Here is a 24,466-nt window from a genome sequence, read left to right on the forward strand (position 1 = left end):
GGCCACTTTATTAGGTACACCATGCTAGTAACGGGTTGGACCCCCTTTTGCCTTCAGAACTGCCTCAATTCTTCGTGGCAGAGATTCAACAAGGTGCTGGAAGCATTCCTCAGAGATTTTGGACCATATTGACATGATGGCATCACACAGTTGGCGCAGATTTGTCGGCTGCACATCCCTGATGCGAATCTCCCGTTCCACCACATCCCAAAGATGCTCTATTGGATTGAGATCTGGTGACTGAGGAGGCCATTTGAGTACAGTGAACTCATTGTCATGTTCAAGAAACCAATCTGAGATGATTCGAGCTTTATGACATGGCGCATTATCCTGCTGAAAGTAGCCATCAGATGCCTGTTCTTAGCTGAGAGGAGTGGTACCCAGAGTGGTCTTCTGCTGCTGTAGCCCATCTGCCTCAAAGTTCGACGCACTGTGCGTTCAGAGATGCTCTTCTGCCTACCTTGGTTGTAACGGGTGGCAATTTGAGTCACTGTTGCCTTTCTATCAGCTCGAACCAGTATGCCATTCTCCTCTGACCTCAACAAGGCATTTCCGGCCACAGAACTGCCGCTCACTGGATTTTTTTTCTTTTTCGGACCATTCTCTGTAAACCCTAGAGATGGTTGTGCGTGAAAAGCCCAGTAGATCAGCAGTTTCTGAAATTCTCAGACCAGCCCTTCTGGCACCAACAATCATGCCACGTTCAAAGGCACTCAAATCACCTTTCTTCCCCATACTGATGCTCAGTTTGAACTGCAGGAGATTGTCTTGACCATGTCTACATGCCTAAATGCACTGAGTTGCCGCCATGTGATTGGCTGATTAGAAATTAAGTCTTAACACACAGTTGGACAGGTGTACCTAATAAAGTGGCCAGTGAGTGTATATATTATACATGTCATAGAGACACATTTATACATATATTTCGAATTCATACAGTTCATCAAAGCAGAATAGCCGCAGAAACATTTGCCAGCTTTTGTATAATCATTCTCCTGCCCGACATGAAAGGACACATGGTTTACATATAGTTAACCATTTCATTTCATCCCTGCAGCCTCAATGACGTCAGCAGGAGTCCCTGCAATTTAATACAACGAATTAACCCCTTAAATTAACCCCTACACCTCCATAATTTTACCCACAAACCCTCATCTAATTAATAGTGATAGACATAACAAAAAAAACATGAAATGAAATGGTTAACTATATGTAAACCATGTGTCATTTCATGTCGGGCAGGAGAATGATTATACAAAAGCCGGCAAATGTTTCAGCGGCTATTCTGCAATGAAGAACTGTATTAATTTGAAATATATATATAAATGTGTCTCTATGACATGTATAATATATATATATATATATATGTATTTACTGTGTCTAGATCTATTCATTCTTTGTGTGGGGAAACCTGTCATTGGGCTCCATTATATGTCCATTTTGCTACCCTGCGAGAAAATCTCGCCAGACAGATGTCAAACGGATCCTTACATGCGATTAAAATCGCATCAATGAAGAAAAATCGCATCAAAAACGGATCACTGGTTAAGATACCTTTGTGCGATTTCGGACCCTTAAAATGGGACCAATTTTTTATTCGCTGTGTGTGACTCCAGCTTAACAGAAAAAGTAGCAATGCAAATGGAAGCGGTAGTGTTAAATAAAAATAAAAATCATCCAATGTCTAAGAATGTTGGTGTCACTAGCAGCAGTAGAAAAAACATGGCTTCCACCACTGTCATCAACCATCCTAACAGTAATACTACCTAAAGCAGGCCATAATTTGCCTCCGGCTAGCATATTAATGGAGAGGACGCAAAGGGAGTGATGGAATATGTGGCACATTACTCATTTCAGTCACAGCAGAATGATGTTACCTTTGACAGTGACACTATCATCTTAAGTCAGTGTTCTGCACAGAACATTTTGCCTGATCATAAATTACTAAAAGGGATACATTTTGGAACATTTTTTAACTTAAAAAAAATGAAAAATCTGTTAATGCCCACTATTAAATGGGCTGTTGGCTGCTACAAGCTTACCATCCATTTCTATGGTGAGGTAACTTTGACATTAGCAATATCAAAGTTACCTCACCATAGGAATGGACTTAGCAAGTCTCCATTTGCGTTAAAGAGATATAAAGAGCTAGGATACAGTATTAGGAGACCTCAAAATGTTGTACACATTTTTTCAGGGCACATGCAACTTTTTGGAAAAAATTGCTAAATATGTTGAATTTGAATTTCATAAGATTTGATCATCTCTAACATTGAGCTTTTAAAATGGAATTTAATACACTGATCAATATAACTATGGATGGATAAGTGCTGGACATTACATCACTTTCCAAGATTTGAAGAAAAACAAAAAAAAGCTATTAAATTTATTCTTGTAACTGGTATTAGCATTTTTGCCCAAAAAACATAGAAAAGCAGTGCCAGAAAAAAAGCAAAGAAGTAATTTCATGCCTTCTGCCTGCACACTATGAGGCACATTTCAATGTATCAAATACACTTGTTCTTATTTCTACAGAAGACATGTGAAACTCAATAACAACGTATAATCATTCAGTTTTATGTGACCGTGTAACATTATATAACAGTGTTATTATTTCCTAAGCGTCTAGACAGGAGAGATTGAACATATAGTTACAGCCTGAAAGTGCCGAGTGCCCAAAGCATAACAAAATCCAATATTAGCAAATATAAAACTGTGACTTTTGCATGGCTGTTAAGAAAATCAGTCAGATTTTTAGGTTGGTATAATTTACAAAGAATCTATAATATAACATTAAACAGACAACATAGCCATATATAAAGAGCCTTTACCACTGACATATACAATAGATCTGTATGGCGCAGTATTAAACTAACAAGATATCACTACACAAAGAAAAAGTTAGAACTCCAGAGTTTTGTAGGTTTCTCTTTAATAAAGTTTGTTTTATTTTGTCATGATCCTAGAAACACACTACAAGTCTAAATCTTACTCCATACAAAACCCTTCTTCAGGCATGAGGTATGAAAGAGTACATTAAAAATTCATAATGGTCTTGGTAGATATGGGTGCTAAGAGTGGTATCTCCTGTAAATCTGACCTGGTAGCATGTAGGCTACATATAGGCAAAGCACAATGGTGTGAGTCGTGACACTGTGGATTTACAGTTGTGTGAAAAATTTTTTGCCCCCTTCCTGATTTCCTATTCTTTTGCATGTTTCTTGCACTTAAAAGTTTCCGTTCACCAAACAAATGTAAATATTTGACAAAAATAACACAAGTAACCACAAAATGCAGTTTTGAAATGAAGGTCTTTATTATTAACAGAAAAAGAAAGCCAAACCTACAGGGCCCGGTGTGAAGTGATTGCCCCCTGTTCTTTCCAGCCATATAATTGCTGTCTAGAAGGTCTACTCATTTTTTTTATGTCTTCGATTATTACAAACATTGTATTTTTGTCTGTATTAATCCTTCATATATTTCATACTGTAAGGTAACAGCAACCTGCTGGCCGTTTACTGCATAGATTCTAGTTTAATTTGCAATGTATTGTGGGATTGTTCCTGTTACATCATAGTCTTGTTTATGACACTGTGAGGGGAACAGCAGCCTTTATTCCTCCACGTGTCTTAGGAGAAACTACACCATTCGTGTTCTTCATGCTTCTTAAACAGCCTGCTCTAAGCATAGTTGGTAAGCACTATCTAGGTGTTATAATCCCGTGTTTATAACGTTTGTTGTATTAAATAGGTAATCATCAGCTATGTATTACCTCATGGTACCTATGTATTACCTCATGTTACCTATGTATTACCTCATGGTACCTATGTATTACCTCAAGGTACCTATGTATTACCTCAAGGTACCTATGTATTACCTCATGTTACCTATGTATTACCTCATGGTACCTATGTATTACCTCAAGGTACCTGTGTATTACCTCATGTTACCTATGTGTTACCTCATGGAACCTATGTATTACCTCATTTTACTGTGTATTGCAGACTATCTGTATTTTATGCTCTGTGCAGTTATATATTCTGAAATGCTCCTGTTATTGCATCCTATAGTTTCACCCTTTCCTGTCACATCTGCAATCAATAAAAGAAGGTTACAATTTTACAGCCTCTTTTCTTAAAGAAGACAGGGGGTTTAGCTACATGTCTCATTGCACACCCTGCTAACATGTATGAGGACAGTATACCCCCTAAGCCAAATAACTGGTTGGGGCACCCTTAGATGGAACAACTGCAATAATTTGAGATAACTGGCAATGAGTATTTTACAACGCTCTGGAGGAATTTTGGCCCACTCATCTTTGCAGAATTCTTGTAATTCAGCCACATTGGGGGATTTCCAAGAATTTACCGCCTTTTTGCAGTCATGCCACAGTATTCCAATCGAATTAAGGTCAGGACTTTTTCTAGGCCACTCCAAATTAATTTTGTTTTTTAAACCATTCAGAGGTGGACTTGCTGGCGTATTTTGGATCACTGTCCTGCTGAATAACCCAAGTGCGCTTCAGCTCGAGGATACGAACAGTTGGCTGGATATTTTCCTTCAGAATTGTTTGGTAGACAGCAGAATTTATGTTCCATTTACCACAGCAAATCTTTCAGGTTCAGAAGCAGCAACACAGCCCCTGACCATCACACTACCACCATCAAATTTTATTGTTGGTATAATGTTCCTTTTCAGAAATCTTGTGTTACTTCTATACCAGATGTAATGGGACATACACCTTCCAAAAAGTTTAACTTTTGTCTTGCCAGTCCACACTGTATTTTCCCAAATGTCTTATGGATCACCAACATGTTTTCTGGTAAAACTGAGATGAGCCTATATGTTCTTATTGCACAGTAGTGGTTTTCTTCTTGGAATTATGCCATGTAGACCATTTTCACCCAGTCTCTTTTTATGGGGGAGTCATGAACACTGAGCTTAACTGAGGCAAATGAGGACTGCAGTTCTTTGGATGTTGTTGTGGGTCTTTTGCGACATTTTGAATGTGTCATCGCTGCACTCTTAATGTAATTTTGGTTGGTTGTCCACTACTGGGAAGGTTTACTGAAGTCCCAAAGCTTTGAAATTGGCTTTATAACCTTTTACAGACTGAGAGATCTCAATTACTTTGTTTCTCATTTGTTCTTAAATTTCTTTGGATTGATGTTTATCTTTTGAGGTCTTTTTGTCTACTTCACTTTGTCAGGCAGGTCCTATTTATGTGATTTCTTCATTGAAAAGAGGTGTAGCAGTAATCAGGCCCAGGTGTGGCTAGGGAATTTAACCTCAGCTTACAAAAGATGTGATAAACCACATGGTTTGGATTTCTTTTTCCCTTCATTTAAAAACGGCATTTTGTGTTCACCTGTGTTACCTTTGTATAATATTTAAATTTATTTGGTGATCTGAAACATTTTAGTGTGACAAATATGCAAAAGAATTGGAAATCAGGATGGGGCAAACAGTTTTTCTCACAACTGTAATTTTGGTTGCATAATTATGCTGTAATGTAGCTTAGTCAAAACAAACCTCGTTAAGAAGTCAATTACTTTATTAATTTCACGAGTGCTACATTTCATCTTTGACATTGAAGACCTCTACAATTTATTGTCCAATATAGTATTGAAACCACGTTTAATCATTTTGAACCTTCTACTGTGCAGCTCACCATTATTGGCACCCCGTGATTTTTTTCATAGACTGTACAATATCTTCATAAACAAATGGAAATGTATCAAAGTTATATTCTCAGGATTTTTTAATTTGTGGTCCAAAGTAATGCAACAATTAAACATTGTTTTTCAACTTACATGTTGTAATTTTAACCCTTTAGTGGCAGAGCCAATTTGGTACTTAATGAACAAGCCAATTTTTACAATTCTAACCACTGTCACTTTATGAGGTCTGGAACACTTCAATGGATCCCACTGATTCTGAGATTGTTTTTTCATGACATATTGTACTTCATGTTAGTGTAAAATTTATTCGATATAACTTGTGTTTATGAAAAAATTGGAAATTTGGCAAAAATTTTGCAGTTTTCAAACTTTTAATTTTTGTACACTTAAATCAGAGAGTCATATCGAACAAAATAGTTAATAAATAACATTTCCCACAGGTCTTGTCATGGTCACGTGTGTCAGGACGCAGATGTTTCCGCAAGGCGAACCCATGTGACACACGTGACCCTGGATACACCGCCTCCAGTGGGGCGCATTTAAATAATAAAACGTGCAGGTGGATACGCCGCCTCCACCTGGCGAATTTGGGTATTACACGTTATATACATAAAATCTGGAAACCCCGCCTCCAGTACGGCGAATTTAAATAATAAAGGGGGAACCTGGGAAACTTTAACAATGGTGGGCCCTGTGATAGGGAATGAGGGACGTGGAGACCTCCTAAGCTCCCCTGAGCCAGTGTCCCTGCACTCCTGACATTCCCTATACAGGCTCCGAACCTGTCGCCGCACGCGTACCTTAACGCCCTTGCTCACCCTGACCCTAAACCCTCACTAGGGAATGGGTCGGTGCGGAGACTAATCCCACCACTGCACTAATAACACACGAGGAAAGAGACAATACAGGGGAAACACCACTTAGATTTGCTCTGTTGCGTGCGCTCCTAGCAACAGAGCCCTCCACCTGAGTGCGTCTTCTCCTCCACCTGGATCCATCACCATGACAGGATCCTTCACCTTAGTGCAGCCTAGGAGCAGAGTCCACCACCAGTTGCAGCTGCTTAGTACCAGAGTCCCAAGGAAGTGTTCAGCTTCTGCCACAAAGTCAAGCATGCTTGAGTCCAGCTCAGCAACCAAGTCCCACATGGTGAGTGCCACTCTCCATAGTCGCCACTCCACCAGCCCATGCAGACACTTCCCGCTGACACCATTACTGTGACCCCACCACGCTATGCCAGCCCTTCGTCCAGACACCATAGCTGCAACACGTCCCCCCTGGCTAAGCAGTGCAGGACTCCTCACCAGCTCCATCCTTCCTGCAGGCTCTCCAACTCCGAGTGAAAACAAACTCACAATATCACAGGCAGTGATTGCACACCTCTAGCACACCTTTATAGGGTGTCACACCTGATACCTAATTAAGTGCACAAAAACCCAAAGTGCAATACCACAACCACCACCGGGGACAGTCAAAACACCTTTGAACTTAACCAAAGTAAAAAAAGTTCACTTTGTGCTTTTAATACCGCCAGATCCAACACTGGATCATGACAGGTCTACTTTACATCAGCAGAATTTTGGAAACATAATTTTTTTGTTAGAACGTTATAAGGGTTAAAATTTGACCAGTGATTTCTTATTTTTCCAACAAAATTTACAAAACCATTTTTTTGGGACCACCTCGCATTTGAAGTGAGTTTGAGGGGTCAATATAACAGAAAATACCTGTCACTCTCATGCCTTGGTGGGTTGGCGCGAGCTGGGAGGTTGTGGCCCCACTGTGCCACAGACCGGACTACCCTGGAAGGGGCGTGACTAAGACAGCTGCCTTGGTCTTCTCTGGAGCCTCCAATGGTGAGGTCATGGTTGTGCTGCAGGCAGCTGCCAGGTGCCACTCCAGGGTGGTGTCTGGCTGTGACTGCTGATCCCACTCGGGGACAGGACACTTCGTCAAGCAGGCAGGTGGGCACGGCAGGCACGGCTGGTACCTAGGCAGGCACAGCTGAGATACAGGGCAGGCGGGCACGGATGAGACACAGGGCAGGCTGGCACAGACGAGACACAGGGAAGGCTAGCACGGACGAGACACAGGGCAGGCTGGTGTGGTATGAGAAGGAACAGGTAGTGGCCTGTTCACACAGCAGGTGCAGGTACCGGTATAGGTAGGAAGGAGTGGGGTATGACGGAACAGGTTTGGACCTGTTCACACAGGAGGAGCAGGTAAGGGTTTTGACAGGAGAGAGTGGAGTATGGCAAAGCAGGCTAGGAACAGAGCCACAGGAGTACGGAGTAGGCGGAGCCACAGGAGTACGGAGTAGGCAGAGCTGCAAGGGTGCAGAGCAGGCAGAGCTGCAAGGATGCAGAGCAGGCAGAGCTGCAAGGGTGCAGAGCACAGACACAGAGGACACAGGGAAAGACACAGCAGGGAAAGAAGCCAAAGACAAGGAGGCAGGGGTAGGACACAGTTCAGAAAAGTACAGGGACAAAGACTCAAGTACCAGGATATTCTGCCTCATAGAATCATAGAATCATAGAATCGTAGAGTTGGAAGGGACCTCCTGGGCCATCTGGTCCAACCCCCTGCTCAAAGCAGGATTCGCTAAATCATCCCAGTCAGATGTCTGTCCAGCCTCTGTTTGAAGACTTCCATTTAAGGAGAACTCACCACTTCTCGTGGCAGCCTGTTCCACTCATTGATCACTCTAACTGTCAAAAAGTTTTTTCTAATATCTAATCTGTGTCTCCTCCCATTCAGTTTCATCCCATTGCTTCTAGTCTTTCCTTGTGCAAATGAGAATAAAGTTGATCCTTCTACAATGTGACAGCCCTTTAGATATTTGTAGACAGCTATTAAGTCTCCTCTCAGTCTTCTCTTTTGCAAACTAAACATTCCCAAATCCTGCAACCTTTCCTCATAAGACAGGGTTTGCAGACCGGTCACCATTCTGGTCGCTCTTTTCTGAACTTGCTCCAGTTTGTTGATGTCTTTTTTTAAATGTGGTGCCCAAAACTGGACACAATATTCCAGATGAGGTCTGACCAAAGAGGAGTAGAGGGAAATAATGACTTCACGTGATCTAGACTGTATGCTTCTGTTAATACATCCTAGAATTGCATTTGCCTTTTTTGCTGCTGCATCACACTGTTGACTCATATTCAGTCTGTGATCTATTAGTATACCCAAGTCTTTTTCACATGTGCTGTCACTTAGCCCTATTCCTCCCATTCTATATATGCTTTTTCCATTTTTATTGCCCAGATGTAGTACTTTGCATTTCTCCCTGTTAAAAACCATTCTGTTAGTTGCTGCCCACTTCTCCAGTTTATTTAAATCTTTTTGAATCCTCTCTCTCTCTTCTCTAGTATTAGCTATCCCTCCTAGCTTTGTGTCATCAGCAAATTTAATCAGTTTACCCTCAATTCCTTCATCTAAATCGTTGATAAAGATGTTGAACAATACAGGGCCCAGGACAGAGCCCTGTGGTACCCCACTTGAGACATTCTTCCAACTGGATGTGCAGCCATTTACGACCACTCTTTGGGTCCGATCACTAAGCCAGTTATGAATCCACCTAACAGTTGCCTTGTCCATTCCATACTTAATCATTTTTTCAATAAGGATTGTATGAGAGACTTTGTCAAATGCTTTGCTGAAGTCAAGATATACTATATCTACAGCATTTCCTTGATCTACCCAATCAGTGATACCGTCATAGAAGGAAATTAAGTTAGTCTGACATGACTTATTAGTTACAAACCCATGCTGACTCTGTTTAATCACTTCATTCTTATCCAGGTATTGACATACATGTTGTTTAATAATTTGTTCAAAGATCTTTCCTGGTATAGAAGTCAAACTCACCGGCCTATAGTTACCTGGGTCCACCTTCTTCCCCTTTTTGAAGATAGGAACAACATTTGCTCTTCTCCAGTCTTCTGGCACTTCTCCTGTTCTCCAAGAATTTTCAAAGATTATAGAGAGGGGTTCAAAAATTTCTTCTGCTATCTCCTTCAGTACTCTGGGGTGTAATTCATCTGGACCTGGAGACTTGAATTCATTTAGGTTAGCTAAGTGTTTCCTCACTATCTTTCTGTTTATAGATATCCTGGATTCTTCTATTCCCTTAATAGGACAGTGAATAACAGTTGATGTTACATTTCCTTTCTGAGAGAAAACAGATGCAAAATAGGAATTTAAAAGTTCAGCCTTCTCAACATCCTGTCTTACCATTTCATCATTTTCATCCTGTAAAAATCCTATAGCATCTTTGACTTTTCTTTTACTTTTGACATATCCCCAAAATCCTTTATTATTGCTTTTGACATCTCTTGCAAGCCTCAATTCATTTTCAGCTTTAGATAATCTGATTTGTGCCCTGCAGGTTCTGCAGACAGCATTATATTCTTCTTTAGATATGCCTCCCTCTTTCCATTTTATAAACATTTTTTTCTTCCTTTTTAGCATGTGCTTAAGTTCTGTGTTCATCCATCCTGGTTTCCTTAACTGCTTCCTATTCTTCCCTCTTTTCGGAATTAACAACTGTGCTTTGAGAATTTCATTTTTCAAGATTTCCCATCCTTCCTGGACATTTTTGTCTTTAAGGATATCCAGCCATTGGATCCCTCCAATTCTCTTTCTGAATCCCTTAAAATCTGCCTTTCTGAAATCTAACCTTGACGTCTGAGTCTTCACAGGTCTTCCGCCTCTAGTTATCCAAAATTCTAAAATAGCATGGTCGCTACCTCCTAGGGTCCCAGCCACTTTTACCTCCTCAACCATTTCCTCCCTGTTTATAAGGATTAGATCCAAGGTAGCAGTTCCCCTTGTTTTCTCCCTTACCTTTTGGAAGATAAAGTTGTCAGCAAGAGAGGATAAGAATTTCCTTGACCTGTTAGTTTTGCCTGAGAGAGATTCCCAACAAATGTCTGGATAGTTGAAATCTCCCATGACAACTATGTCATATTTTTTGGAGAACTTGGCCATTTGATGCATAAAGAGTTCATCCATAGCTTAGCTTGCACAGGCGGCCTGTAGTAAATGCCTACAATGGTGTCCTTTCCGTTGTTCTGTCCTTGTATTCTTACCCAAACAGTTTCCACAGAACTCCCAGTCTCTGAAGCTTCAATCTCTGTGCAGATATACGCGTTTCTAACATACAATGCGACACCCCCTCCTCGTTTATCAAGTCTGTTTCTTGCAAATAAGTTGTATCCTTCTAGTCTTGTATTCCAATCATGTGTATTGTCCCACCAAGTTTCAGTGATTCCAATGACATCATATTTCTTTTCCTGTGTTAGTAGTTCCAATTCTCCTTGTTTGTTGCCCATGCTTTGTGCATTAGTATAGAAACATTTTAGTTTGTGATTGGTTTCTCTTTCTCCAATATTTTTATTAATTAGATTCTTTCGTCTTTGTTCTTCCTTTCCACTTCTAATAGCAGAGTTCTCAATAGCATTTGTCAGGTGTATGGCTTTTTCTGGTCTTTTGCTTCCCTTCCCATGTTGTTCTAGTTTAAAGCTCTCCTTACAAGTGTAGCAAGGCGACTTCCAAATACATGCTTACCAGTCTTCGTAAGGTGCACCCCATCTCTAGCAAGTAGTCCATCGTATAAGTAGTTCACTCCGTGATCCAGAAATCCAAATCGTTGCTGACGGCACCATCGACGTAGCCAGTTGTTCACCTGCAGAATCTTATTCCACCTCCTTGTTCCATGGCCATCCACTGGGAGGATGGAAGAGAAGACCACCTGCGCTCCCAGTTCTTTCACTTTCTTGCCTAAGTCTTCAAAGTCTCTGCAGATGGTTTCCAGGTCGTTTCTTGCAGTGTCATTTGTCCCCACATGTAGTAGCAGGAATGGGTAGTCATCTGTAGGTCTGAAGAGTCCTGATATCCTGTCAGACACATCTTTAATTTTTGCACCTGGAAGACAACACATTTCTCTTGAAGTTATATCCGGTCTGCAGATAGCGGCCTCAGTTCCTCTCAACAGGGAATCCCCCATGACCACCACTCTCCGTTTCTTCTTCACAACATTTTTCTTTCTCCATCCAGGAGGACTCTGAAGGCGTACAAGGTTGCTGCTTGTTAGCAAAGTCTTATCCTGATGTATTTCTTCATTGTTTTCCTGCGTGAGAGCCTGGTACTGGTTTCTGAGCAGTATGGGTGCTGACTGCCTCCTGATCCTCCTGCTTCTCTGGGTCACATGTCTCCATTTATCTGTTTCTTCAGGTGCACTTCGAATTTCTTCTCTTTCTGTAACATGAAGAGATAATTCTGCTCTGTCCAAGAACTCTTCACCTTCCTTAATGATCTTCAACGTAGCTAACCTCTCTTCGAGATTTTGCAACTTTTCCTCCAACAGGGACACAAGCTTGCATTTGTGGCATGTGAAGTTTGGCTTTTCCACTGGTAAGTCTGTGAACATGTAGCAAGAAATGCAGCTCACCAAATGGCTCCTGGCCTCTTCCATCTTGAGATTTCTTAAAAACGATGAAAGATGAGCCCAAATTCGCGCGCCGATACGCGCGGTTTTTCCGATTTCCTCTTTTCAGCTGGAACGGCCAAAACCCAGTGATCGTTGAGCTCGCGGAGACTCTTCACTTATCCCAGAAGGCACTGGGAATATGCAAATGATCTCCTCAAGACTCTTCCCCTGGTTTTCCGATTTCCTCTTTTCAGCTGCAACGGCCAAAACCCAGTGATCGTTGAGCTCGCGGAGACTCTTCACTTATCCCAGAAGGCACTGGGAATATGCAAATGATCTCCTCAAGACTCTTCCCCTGGTTTTCCGATTTCCTCTTTTCAGCTGCAACGGCCAAAACCCAGTGATCGTTGAGCTCGCGGAGACTCTTCACTTATCCCAGAAGGCACTGGGAATATGCAAATGATCTCCTCAAGACTCTTCCCCTGGTTTTCCGATTTCCTCTTTTCAGCTGCAACGGCCAAAACCCAGTGATTGTTGAGCTCGCGGAGACTCTTCACTTATCCTAGAAGGCACTGGGAATATGCAAATGATCTCCTCAAGACTCTTCCCCTGGTCTCCCTCCTGGAGGGCAGATGGAGGTACTAGGCAAGACAAGGTCAGGAGCTATAGCACAGAGACCAGGATATTCTGCCTCCTGGAGGGCAGACAGACAGGCACAAGACAAAGCTAGGAGTGTAGCCTCCAGACAAGGAGAAACACAGAACAGGGCCTGGCTTACTCAGCAGCAAAACACTAACTGAGTTTAGACATTGCTCAGGCAAGGTTCCAGTGGGTGGAGCAGCCCTAAATAGTAGAGGGCTCTTGGTAATTGATCAGTGACACATTAGCCAGGTTCACCCTAACTCCATAAGAAGCAGAGAGTTCAGGTGCCACCCCCCTATACACACACAGTCAGGAAACATGAACATAGCAGATAGGAGACAAGGCAAGAATCTGGCGGCAGAGAGAAATCACAGCATGACCTGGAGCAGTGAGTAAGTTTTGGTGAGTTGGGGATGGGAGGCCATACAGCGATGCCAGCAGGGTTGTTACAATACCCCAAAGTGACACCATTCTAAAAACTGCACCCCTCAAGGTGTGCAAAACCACATGCAAGAATTTTACTAACCCTTCAGGTGCTTCACAAGAACTAAAGCAATATGGAAGGAAAAAATGTACATTTTACTTTTTTCACAAAAAATTTACTTTGGAGCCATTTTTTTTTCATTTTCACAATGGTATCAGGAGAAAATGGACCACAAAATTTGTTGTGCAATTCCTCCTGGGTATGCCAATACCCCGCATTTGGGGGAAAGCCACTGTTTGGATGCATGGCAGGACTCAGAAGGGAGGGAGCACTGTTTGACCTTTTTAAGGCAAAATTGGCTGGAATCAATGGTGGTGCCATGTCGCGTTTGGAGAGCCCCTGATGTGCCTAAACAGTGGAAACCCCCCAATTTTAATATCAGCCAATAACCCCAACACACCCCAAACCCTAATTCCAACCATAACCAAAACCCTAACCACAACTCTAACCCTAAAACACCCCTTAGCCTAATCCCAACCTTAACCATTACCTTAACCATAACCACAACCCTAACCCACCCCAAACCCTAATCCTAACCTTAACAATAACCTTAACCATAACTAAAACCCTAATCCTTGCTCAACTCTAACTTTAACCCCAACTCTAACTTTAACCCCAACCCTAGCTTTAGCACCAACCCTAGCTTTAACCCCAACCCTAACTTTAGCCCAACCCTAACTTTAGCCCAACCCTAACCCTAGTCCCAACCCTAACCCTAACTTTAGCCCAACTCACTTTAGCCCAACTCTAACCCTAATGGAAAAATGGACATACTGTACATTTTTATATTTTATTATGTTCAGCTAACTAAGGAGGTGGTAAAGGGGGGTTTGATTTACTATTTTTTTATTTTGTCACTGTGATAGGGTCTATCACAGTTATCAAAATTAACCAATAGGAAAAATTTCCTATTGTTGCCAGGTGCCAGCTGGCAGATCTCGGTGGGCGCACTGCGCATGCGCCCGCCATTTTCTCCCGGAAAAAGACGCCGGCGGCCCGGGTTACTTCACGGGGGGTTGCAGGGACAAAAAAGGTACTGGGGAATATCGGTAGACGCTATTTCTCTCTCCTCTGATGTGTGATTACATCAGAGGAGAGAGAAATTAAATGGAAAAATGTTTTTTTGTGGTTGCCGTTATACCGTTTATAGGTGATTGCAACATCGGGGTCAGTAAAAACTGACCTGAATCATATTCTTTGGGGTCTCAGCTACATCTGGTAACCTAGACCCAGGAGAAATTCCGACTCTGGGGATGCAATACCCTTATTCCTCAACACCGTTAAAAAGCAGCTCTGTGGCATAAGTACCCTTAACTGCCGCCGTTAAAAGGCATATCGGCAATCGTTAAGGGGTTGAATAAGAAAATGTATAAACAGCAGGTGCAGCAACAGTGGCACCCCTATTTAATAATTGGTTGCACACCCTTTGGCATTGATGACAGCCTCCATACATTTCTTGTAACCAACTATAAGCTTCTTACACTTCTCAGCTGGTATTTTCTCTCACTATTCCTTTGCAGTTTGTTCAAGCTCTTGAATGTTTGCAGGGTTTTTTCCTAATGGCTGATTTAAGCTCACCCCAAAGATTTATAATGGGATTGAGGTCAAGACTCACTGATGGCTATTTAACAACAGTCCATTTTTTCTTTTTCAACAATTTCTGTGTACTTTTGTATGTGTGACAGCTTTTTGATAATTATCTTATTTCATGATTTCTGTGATATGGTCAAGGCCTCCAGTACCAGACACAGCAAAGCAACCCTACAGCATTATGGATATTCCACCATGCTTAATTGTTGGTAGGGTGTTCTTTTCCTTATAAGCTTCACCTGTAAACAAAATTTTGCTTTGCATTGCCAAAAAGCCCTATTTTTGTTTTATCTGCCTACAGAACAATTTCTCAGAAGGATTGTGGTTTTTCAAGGTACTCTTTGGTAAAGATCAGTCATTAATTTTTATATCTTTACGTCAGCAATAGTTTCTTCCTTAGTCTTAGACCATAAAGCTCTGCTTGGTTTAGTGTGCGGCATATGGTATTTGTTGAAACCATAACCCCAGACTGTTCCTGGCTGTCCTTCAGGTCTTTGGATGTTTGATGTGGTGCTTTTTCCACCATTTGCACCAACCTTCAAATACATCTCTTGTTAATTTTCCTCTTTCCCCCACGTCCAGGGAGGTTCTTGAAGGACCTGTGCTTGACAAACTTCTTAATAAGATTAAGCACTGTTAAAACTGGGATACCAAGGTCTTTGGAGATGGCCTTATACCCTTTGGAAGTCTTGTGTTTGGACATGGGAGCCAATTACATATGTTTTGGCAATACCCCAAAATCAAATATATATGCATCCAAGCCTTCAATTTGATAAGATTCATGGGAGCAAAATCATATTTACTCCACAACTAGTGCTCCTATCTTTAGGAATGGAAAATATAAACTCCTCTATGAGATCTATTATAATTCATATTTGCTTGGTCATTAAAAATGAAATTGCCTATCACTGGAAATGTTCAGACCCCCCTATCTTCTCTGACTTGATAAATAAAATTAATATGCACAAATCATACGAGTGTAGGTTTTCAAATGCTCATGACTATTTCGACAAGTATGCTAAGAAATGTGCGAAATGGTTGAAGATGTACCCAAACTCAATTAACTAACATAATAGTGTGTACCAAATCAATTCAAAGTAAGATATTGGATTGTATGTTTAATGCAAATTTTATTTAAAACCTGTTAGGACTTTGTGGTCCTCTCTTTGTTATTGTTATGGGCTTGCGGAATGCACCAAATAATATAGATGGAATAAGGTGAGTTCGCAGCCCGGGGTCCACTGTGCAGAGATGATAAACTGCTGCTTGGTAATGGCGGAGGTTATATGGCAGACAATAAATAAACACATGCGGGTTAGCGTCACCCGTTGTGTACAGACGCGAGTTCTGTTACTTCACAGAACCACGGTGCCGCACAAAGTAAATGCCAAAGCCTGTTAAGCTCATAGGACTCGACCAGATGAGTGCTAGAGTATGGACACAGGGCTATGTCCCAAGAACACGGGATCAGAGTCGTTCTAGTCCACTAGCTCTCGTCGCCGCTGCAGCGGTGCCAACACAGGATAATAATCCCAGATAAGCGTGCAGGTGTGCACAGAGCCACTCAGGCAGACGCCTCTAAACGCCCAGGGTTGGGCCAGATAAGCGCACAGGTTGCGCAAGGCGCTGCACAGGCGGTAGCTGCCACCTGCCGTGGTACGATAGTGCCCTGCAGAGGGTGACACCATCGGACGCTAGTGTGTGCAGAGTACTAGGAGCACAGTGGCGTGAGCATAGCCACCCATTGACAATGACTCTAACTCTGAATCCCTAACCAACACACGTATCCAAGGAAGGGGAGTTTTAATGAGTCAGTCACCAGGTACATGCATCCATCGTCATACACACAAATAAGCATAAGAGTCTATACTAGCACATGGTCGTGCGGCCATGCGACTCTTTTATAGCAGCGTCCTTCCGGAACCTTTCTAGTGGTTCAATGGGAGCAGCAATAGGACCTGAGCATGTGACTTCAGATCTCCAATGAGAGGACTTCCCACGGGCATGCTCAGTGGACCGAAAGAAGGACAGTCCCAGGAGCTGCTTGCTGCTGGCTATTGCAGGTTACTATAGCTGAACTCTCATTAGCAGCAGTAACCAAGCCAACAGTAGTAGACTGAGCAAGATGCCGGGAATGATTCATTTGCTGAGCATGCTCCTCTATGGCCGGAGAAGAATGGGAGACCGCAGATGGCAAGGCTGTGGATTCCTCCTTTGCAGAGGCAAGAACCTGACGCTTAACAGTTATTACCTGTCCCACCCCCCCCCCCTATTATGTGTATAAAAAACTCAGTAAAAATTATTGGAGAAGGAGGTCTTGTGTTTGCTAAAAATATCAGTTCTGATGTCCTCAGACAGCTCCTTTGTTTTCACTATTGAGACAAAATAACTGGGCCTACCATGTGGGTTTTTAAAACACTGAAGTCATCATTCAATGGCTAATTCATGTCACATGGGCACTGACAAATTATCACACGTGATTCACATTTGTGATTTACCACAGGTGAGTCAAAATGTGTTTCCATATCAATTTAATGTAATGGTTGCCAATACCAATGTCAAAGCAAGCTTTAGGTTTTTCTATTTTTCTCGCCCATTGAATTTTGTTTTAAGTTATTGTTTAACATTCACTCTTTTGTATTTAACACAAGTGCTCTGTCCAAAAAAACTGTTTCAATAGATTAATTTGTTTCAGGAGATATTCCACATTATGTACTTAAAATTCATGGGTGCCCTGCCAATAAAAATGAGCAGGACTGTATACCATTACTTCGCAAAGTTCAAAAACATCATTATTAGTCTATTATTCAATATGTATCTTACGTTTAAAATTTCACAATTAACATTTTTTTATGTTAAATGATAGCTATCAACATCATTTCACACTCCAAACTATTAACATGCACATGTAGCTCTTTCAAAGACAAATCCAGCAATACCTTTACCTAGACATTCCATTCATCCTTTGCCTGAAGTCTCACAGAATAGAGGTTGGCAGTCCAGCAGAAGGAGTCAGTGGTGGTCAGGGAAAAGAGCTTGACTGAGAGAGGCTTCAGATCTACAACCTCACTTGCATATTAATTCAAATGCTAATTTTACAGTATTGAAGGAACTGACTAGTCATGTAAAGGTATTGCTGGACTTTTCTTTGAAAGCACTAAATGTGAAACATTTTGGGTGAAATCTTGATGACAGATTCCATTTAACCAAATCTTTCTGTTTCGATGGTCTTCTGAAAATACAACGTATAGAACAAAGTATTGGGACATAGATCTTAATTAGTGATGGGCAAGCACTAAAATGCTCGGGTGCTCGTTGAGCAAATTGGAATGCTCGGGTGCTCGACCCAAGCAACGAGCCCAGACTGTTGTGACTCAGGGCTAAAACCTCAATAACGTTTCCTCTACCCCACCTAATCAATAAATCAAACTCGGAAACCAAATGATGGGTGAAGGTCGGTCACAGCTTTATTGAATGTTTTCTCAAACAAACATTTTAAAGGCACTTAGCTTCTCTTAACACGCGCTCGCTGCCAAATGCCCTGTTCTGTATTCGCAGGCAAGTCGGCCAGCAAGCCGTAGCTTTGTGCCATTCCTTCTTTCATCGCCACGGAGGATCCTGTTTCTAAACAGGACTCCGACCCCCACCCATCAATAGCAAAGCTTGCTCTACTCCATCTTGCAGACCAGATAGGAAGATATCGAGCACGATCTCGTTCAAATGCACCCCATCAGGCCTTAGCAGAGCACTGTTATTTCCTTCCAGTTGTCTGTGACGAACAACCACACCGAACCTCTCACGCACAAACCTAGAGATACGGGCATTGATAGACCTCCTCGAGTGTTCAACTGCCATACCATCACGAGCCCCTTGCCACACCGCCCTCGGAACAATCTCCGACCAAACCAACACTAGTTCCAGGAAAAAAACTATGAAACCGTTCCATATCAGCCCGCATCATAGTTAGCAGCTCCGCCACCTTGTACGAGCACAGATCGTTTCCCCCCGCATGTAACACCAAAATGCTCGGCCCCCGAGCTCCTCTTGCAATCGAAACAACCTCCGGTAAAACTTGCGGCCACTGCAGGCCCCTAATGCCTCTCCACATGAAAGCCACGTCCCGAAATCCAAGGTGCCGTCCACCTGAGCGACACTCAGCACGCTGCGCAGCCCAGAAAATGTAGGAATGTCCCAGCAACCATACAGTCGGTCTGACGGAATCTGCAGAGAAAAAAAATCGTTAATATAACAAATCCGGACGAATGTAACGAGCAAAGCATGCTGATTTCTACCTCTCAATCCTCTGAACTTCAGCATCAGGAAGACCCTCCTTAGCCGCCTCCGTAGCTGCCCCAATGCGGAAAGAATGGGTGCCATACTCACCAGCTGGAACTCCTAACCCCTTCAAACATCTATTGAACACAGCCTGAAATTGATACCTAATTAAAGGTAAATGATCTGAATGCGCAAAGAAAAAACTACCTCCCGTCCTCATAGACACATACTCCTTAAGCAAAGCGACCGGGCACAACGGGAATCTGGCAGCACGTAGCAAAACCCAGGAACCCCTACCCAAAGGATCAGTCTTTGATTTACGTATTCTCACACGCACCGACTTATCCAAGAAAACCACATCCGCAAACCGCAAACCACACCCCAAATCCAGCTTCGAACGCGGAACCAATTCCCCAACCCTTAACGCCCCAAAAAATGCCAAGCCAAAAGCGGCAGACACAAGGGCTGCTTCAAACGCAGAATTGCACACTTTATCAGTAATACCTATGAGTTGGCTAAGAGGGGCAAGGGACACCGGACGCCTACACTCATTACTAGGCTGAACCCTCCTCCAACCCTTCATAGCCTGTCGAACAATGAAACATTTTGTAACATCGGACCAACCCAATAACTGAAATTGGAAAGCAACGCCGGACAAGCGCTGCTGCACTGACGTACCCGATAGACCCTTACTATGCAAATGACACACGTACTCCACCGTAACTTGCAATCTCGAAGACTCACACATCTGAACAGGCCTGTGACCCGCCATGCATCCATCCATGCCTTACCATATGCTCACCAAGTCGACTGGGACACAGAGGAACGAACCAGGGACATCAACTGTTCCTGACCACGTCCCACAGAATCTGCGAGCAACTGAAAACTTCCCGAAGGGCATTGGGACCAGGATCCTTGGAAACCTGCAAGTCAGAAAAATCAGAAGCGTTAAGCAGCAAAACATCGGGGCCTTGTACCAGTTGAGCCCGAATCCAAATGTTGAATTTCAAACAGCGCAAAGCCAGTCTACGAAGAAGGCCCAAGACCGGCGGAAACCTAGACGAGAAATGATTGAGGCAACGAGCCACCGTCCTCCAATGAATTTCCTGATTGCACAGCAAATCACCCCACAACTCAATCAAAACAACGATCGGAAAAATTGCACACATGGTCGTGTCATTACAAAAACCCAACCTGACACAAAACTCCGGCCAATTCGCCTGACACAAGCGATTCCCAAATCCCGACGTAAAACCAACGCCACCATCCCCTGACGTAAACAAATTCAAATCCTGTGCCGTCCGGCATGGTAACATAAAGCAAGTGTGACCATTGAATGTGTGCAAAAAGGAATGCCACACCTCCAAATCCGCCTTCATGGCCCTCGTAACCCGCACCCTGTGGTGTGGGCTGGAGACCCCTTTCGTAGCCAATGACAGCCGTCGTGAAAAAGCCCTACCCACCGGCATTACTCTACTCGCAAATACTAACAACCCCAACAGAGATTGCATCTGCAAGAGGGTAACCTTCCGAACTGACATGAAACCCTCAATCAACGAGACCAATTTCTGAACCTTGTCCCCCGGAAGTCGGTACTCCATTGCTACCGTATCAATTTCGATGCCTAAAAAAGACAAAGTGTGAACCGGACCGATGGTCTTCTCTGGCGACAAAGGCACACCAATCGTCCGCGCGATTGACGTAAATGTGGAAAGCAAATTACTACATAACTCTGAGTCATTTGGGCCGACAAAAAGAAAATCATCCAGGTAGTGAGTGACGGACCTACTTCCCGATTCCCATCTCACTACCCACTCCAAAAAAGAACTAAAAAGTTCAAAATAATAGCACAAAATAGAACATCCCATGGGAAGACACATATCAAAAGAAAACTCTCCTTCTACCTGACAACCCAACAAATGAAAACAATCTGGATGAACCGGCAACAAACGAAACACCGAATCGATATCAGACTTCGCCAACCAGGCTCCTTCCCCCGTGGTCCTAATCAAAGCCACAGCCCTGTCGAAGGATGCATAAGATACTGACGCATCATCAGGGGAAATACCATCATTTACTGAAGACCCTTTTGGGTGAGACAAATGGTGAATCAAGCGAAAGGAACCAGGGTCTTTTTTAGGCACCACTCCCAGAGGCGATACTCTAAAATCCTGAAAAGGCGGGGATACAAACGGACCGGCCATTCTACCCAGAGCTACCTCCTTCTGCACTTTTGCCACCAGAACATCCGGGTGTTCGCGAGCAGACTTCAAATTTGCCGCAAAACCGGGGGACCTATGCAATTTAAACGGGATGAAAAAACCTTCCGAAAAACCAAAACGCAGCATACCTGCAGCCAGGGGTGGATTAAGGGTAGCCAGGGCCCCGGGCTGTTCAGACTCTGTGGGCCCCCCGATCATGTGACGGGGTCATGTGACGGGGTCATGGAGGTCAGTGCCCAGAGATGGCTTACATAATGAGGACAAGCCGCTGGCAAACAATAGCCACAGAAGAAATGGACATCTAATCCGAAAAATGCCGAGCTTCTGCCAGGCGGCTGCTGCATCACCAGGTCATTAATATCGCAGGGAGAAGACAATGGGAGAGGGAATCCCCACACCAAAGAGGCATTTCACTCCCCCAGCAGACAAATCAATGACTGAATCCTGGAACTCTGTGAGCAGTGTCACAGTCAGTGGCCACAGTCAGTGGCCACAGATGAGATCTGCTAACCACATGGAGAATACAGCTGGCCCATCAACCCATCAACCCAGAAGCCATCACAACTTGTACTGGGGATGAGCGATGTGCATGGATCTATAGATCTGGGGATCTCCTCCAGAACCAGAGACCATTGTGCTCCTGGGAGATCAGTTCCTGGTAACATACATGACAGGGGCATGTGGCCCCACAGGACAGGGAGCAGGGGCATCACAGGGGCAGGGGGTCCCACAGGACAGGGAGCAGGGGCATCACAGGGGCAGGGGGTCCCACAGGACAGGGAGAAGGGGCATCACAGGGGAAGGAGGTGCCACAGGACAGGGAGCAGGAGCATCACAGGGGAAAAGGGGGTGCCACAGGACAGGGAGCAGGGGCATCACAGGGGAAGGAGGTGCCACAGGACAGGGAGCAGGGGCATCACAGGGGAAGGGGGTGCCACAGGACAGGGAGCAGGGGCATCACAGGGGAATGAGGTGCCACAGGACAGGGAGCAGGGGCATCACAGGGGAAGGGGGTGCCACAGGACAGGGAGCAGGGGAATCAGAGGGACAGGGGGTCCCACAGGACAGGGGCGTCACAAGGGCAGGTGGCCCCATGGGGCAGGAGACAGGGGGTCCAATAGGGGCAGAGGGTTCCACAGGACAGGGGGCGAGCAGCACCACATCACAATGCTCCTCTGTGCCCCCACTCTGCACTGGCACTGCCCAGGGCATCACCAGCTCCTGGCACCACTACAAAGCTGGCAGTAGGTTCAGCACAGTTTGTGGCACCAGAGTGAAGCTTGTCCTCCGGGGCCCCACTCACACTGACATGTGGGGGCCACACTTTTACCTGTGGACAATCCTGCCCCGTCTCCAATCCTGCCCCCATCCCCAATTCTGCCCCCGTCTCCAATCCTGCCTCCATCTCCATCCTGCCCCCATCTCCATCCTGACCCCAATGTTTCCAATCCTGCCCATCTCCATCTTGCCTCACCCATGTCTCCAGTCTGCCGGGGAAACATATTGTCTGCTTTAAATAATTAAATAAAAAATAAAAAACTTTCTTCTTACCTGGCCGCGCTCCTGCGGCGAAGATACAGCTGCAGTGTGATCTAAGCTGAAGGACCAGTGGTGATGTCATCATCATGTGATCAGGGGGCAGAGCTGATCAATGGTAAAGGCCTGTGATTAGCTCCGCCCCTGGTCACATGACGATGACGTCACCACAGGTCCTTCAACGCTTCGGCCGCAGCGCACAGCACTTGGGGCACGATGGATAGGAGCACAGGAGCGGGGCCCCTGACCTGCGGGCCCCCTTCTGTACTGCTGTTCACCGGGCCCCATACAGCAGTAAGGGCAGTAATGCCCTGACAGCAGCCCTGCCTCTCACTAACAGGCTGGGCCCCCAAAAAACCTTGGGCCCGGGGCGACCGCCCCATTCGCCCCTATTAAGATCCGCCACTGCCTGCAGCCTCCTTGTTAGGATAACGGATTAACCATGATGCCATCGCGACTACGTTCACCGGCATCTTTCCTCTCAGTTTGCTGCGGCTTGACAGGCAGCTTTCCCGCAGGGCGGGAACACTTAGACGCCGGGTGGGAACCTCCACATGCCGAACACTCATGTCGGAATTTGCAGAGGCCCCTCATTAAACAACCAACAGGTACCGGGTCTCCGCACGACCACTGAACAGGAACCTGTTGATTCTTGTCCAGCAGCCGCTGACGGAAAGGGATACTGCTTCTGAGTCATCATAAGGCGCAACCAAACCTCAGTCGCCTTCACCCCCCATCCAATTTCCGGGTGAAGGGCTAACCGCCTCCTGAATTCCTCATCGTACCTCCACCAAGCTGAACCCCCATGAGCCTTATATGAGTTGTAGATCATATCCTGGTAGATAAACAACTCTGAACAGCGGCTCGGGTGCTCCTGTCCCATAATGCAACCCAGTACGGCGAAAGCTTGCAACCAATTATTCATAGTTTTAGCCACCTTTGGATACACTCTCTCCGAAAACCTCTCAACCGGACTCCTATCTTTGTCCACGGTGTGTTGGTCCACCGAAACCAACGACCAAATATCTATATAATCGTTACTCCAAATCTTCTTTTTAGTATCATCATCAATATGCGACCCAAGTGCACTAATCCCACAAAACATGGTATCCTTATACACCCCCGCCAACGGGGCAACTCCCTTTTGCCACTCCTTCGCCGTACTAGCTTTGGGGGGCAATTGCCAGATCAACGCTTGCAACACAGATAACATAGCTGTAGTATCGACACTCGGAGAACCCAACAGGGAACACTCACCCGGATTCACCGTTGGAGGAGGGACTTCCATAGATGGAGTAACTCCGGCTCCCGGATGACTCGCCGGAATGATGACGCTGCGACTTGTAGCCTCGGGAGTTGCTCTCGCCTCGACCAGGCTGTAAGTCCTTGATCGGGTCCTCGACTCCCGATGCTCGGAAGGAGGACCACGGACTCGCTCGGGACTCACAGACGCGCTGGACACCTCTGACACCGAAGATGGAGAGCCACGTCTCGAGGACCGGGGACGGTGACGACCACTAGAGGAACCCCTGCGGCCTGAGTGCCTTGATCTTTTATGGCGACGCTGCGATGCGTGGTGCCCATGACGGCGCGACTGTGGGGATGATGA

The sequence above is a fragment of the Dendrobates tinctorius genome, unplaced genomic scaffold, assembly GCF_039654945.1.
Source record: "Dendrobates tinctorius isolate UK_male_01 unplaced genomic scaffold, ASM3965494v1 ptg000103l, whole genome shotgun sequence".
Taxonomy (NCBI): Eukaryota; Metazoa; Chordata; class Amphibia; order Anura; family Dendrobatidae; genus Dendrobates; species Dendrobates tinctorius.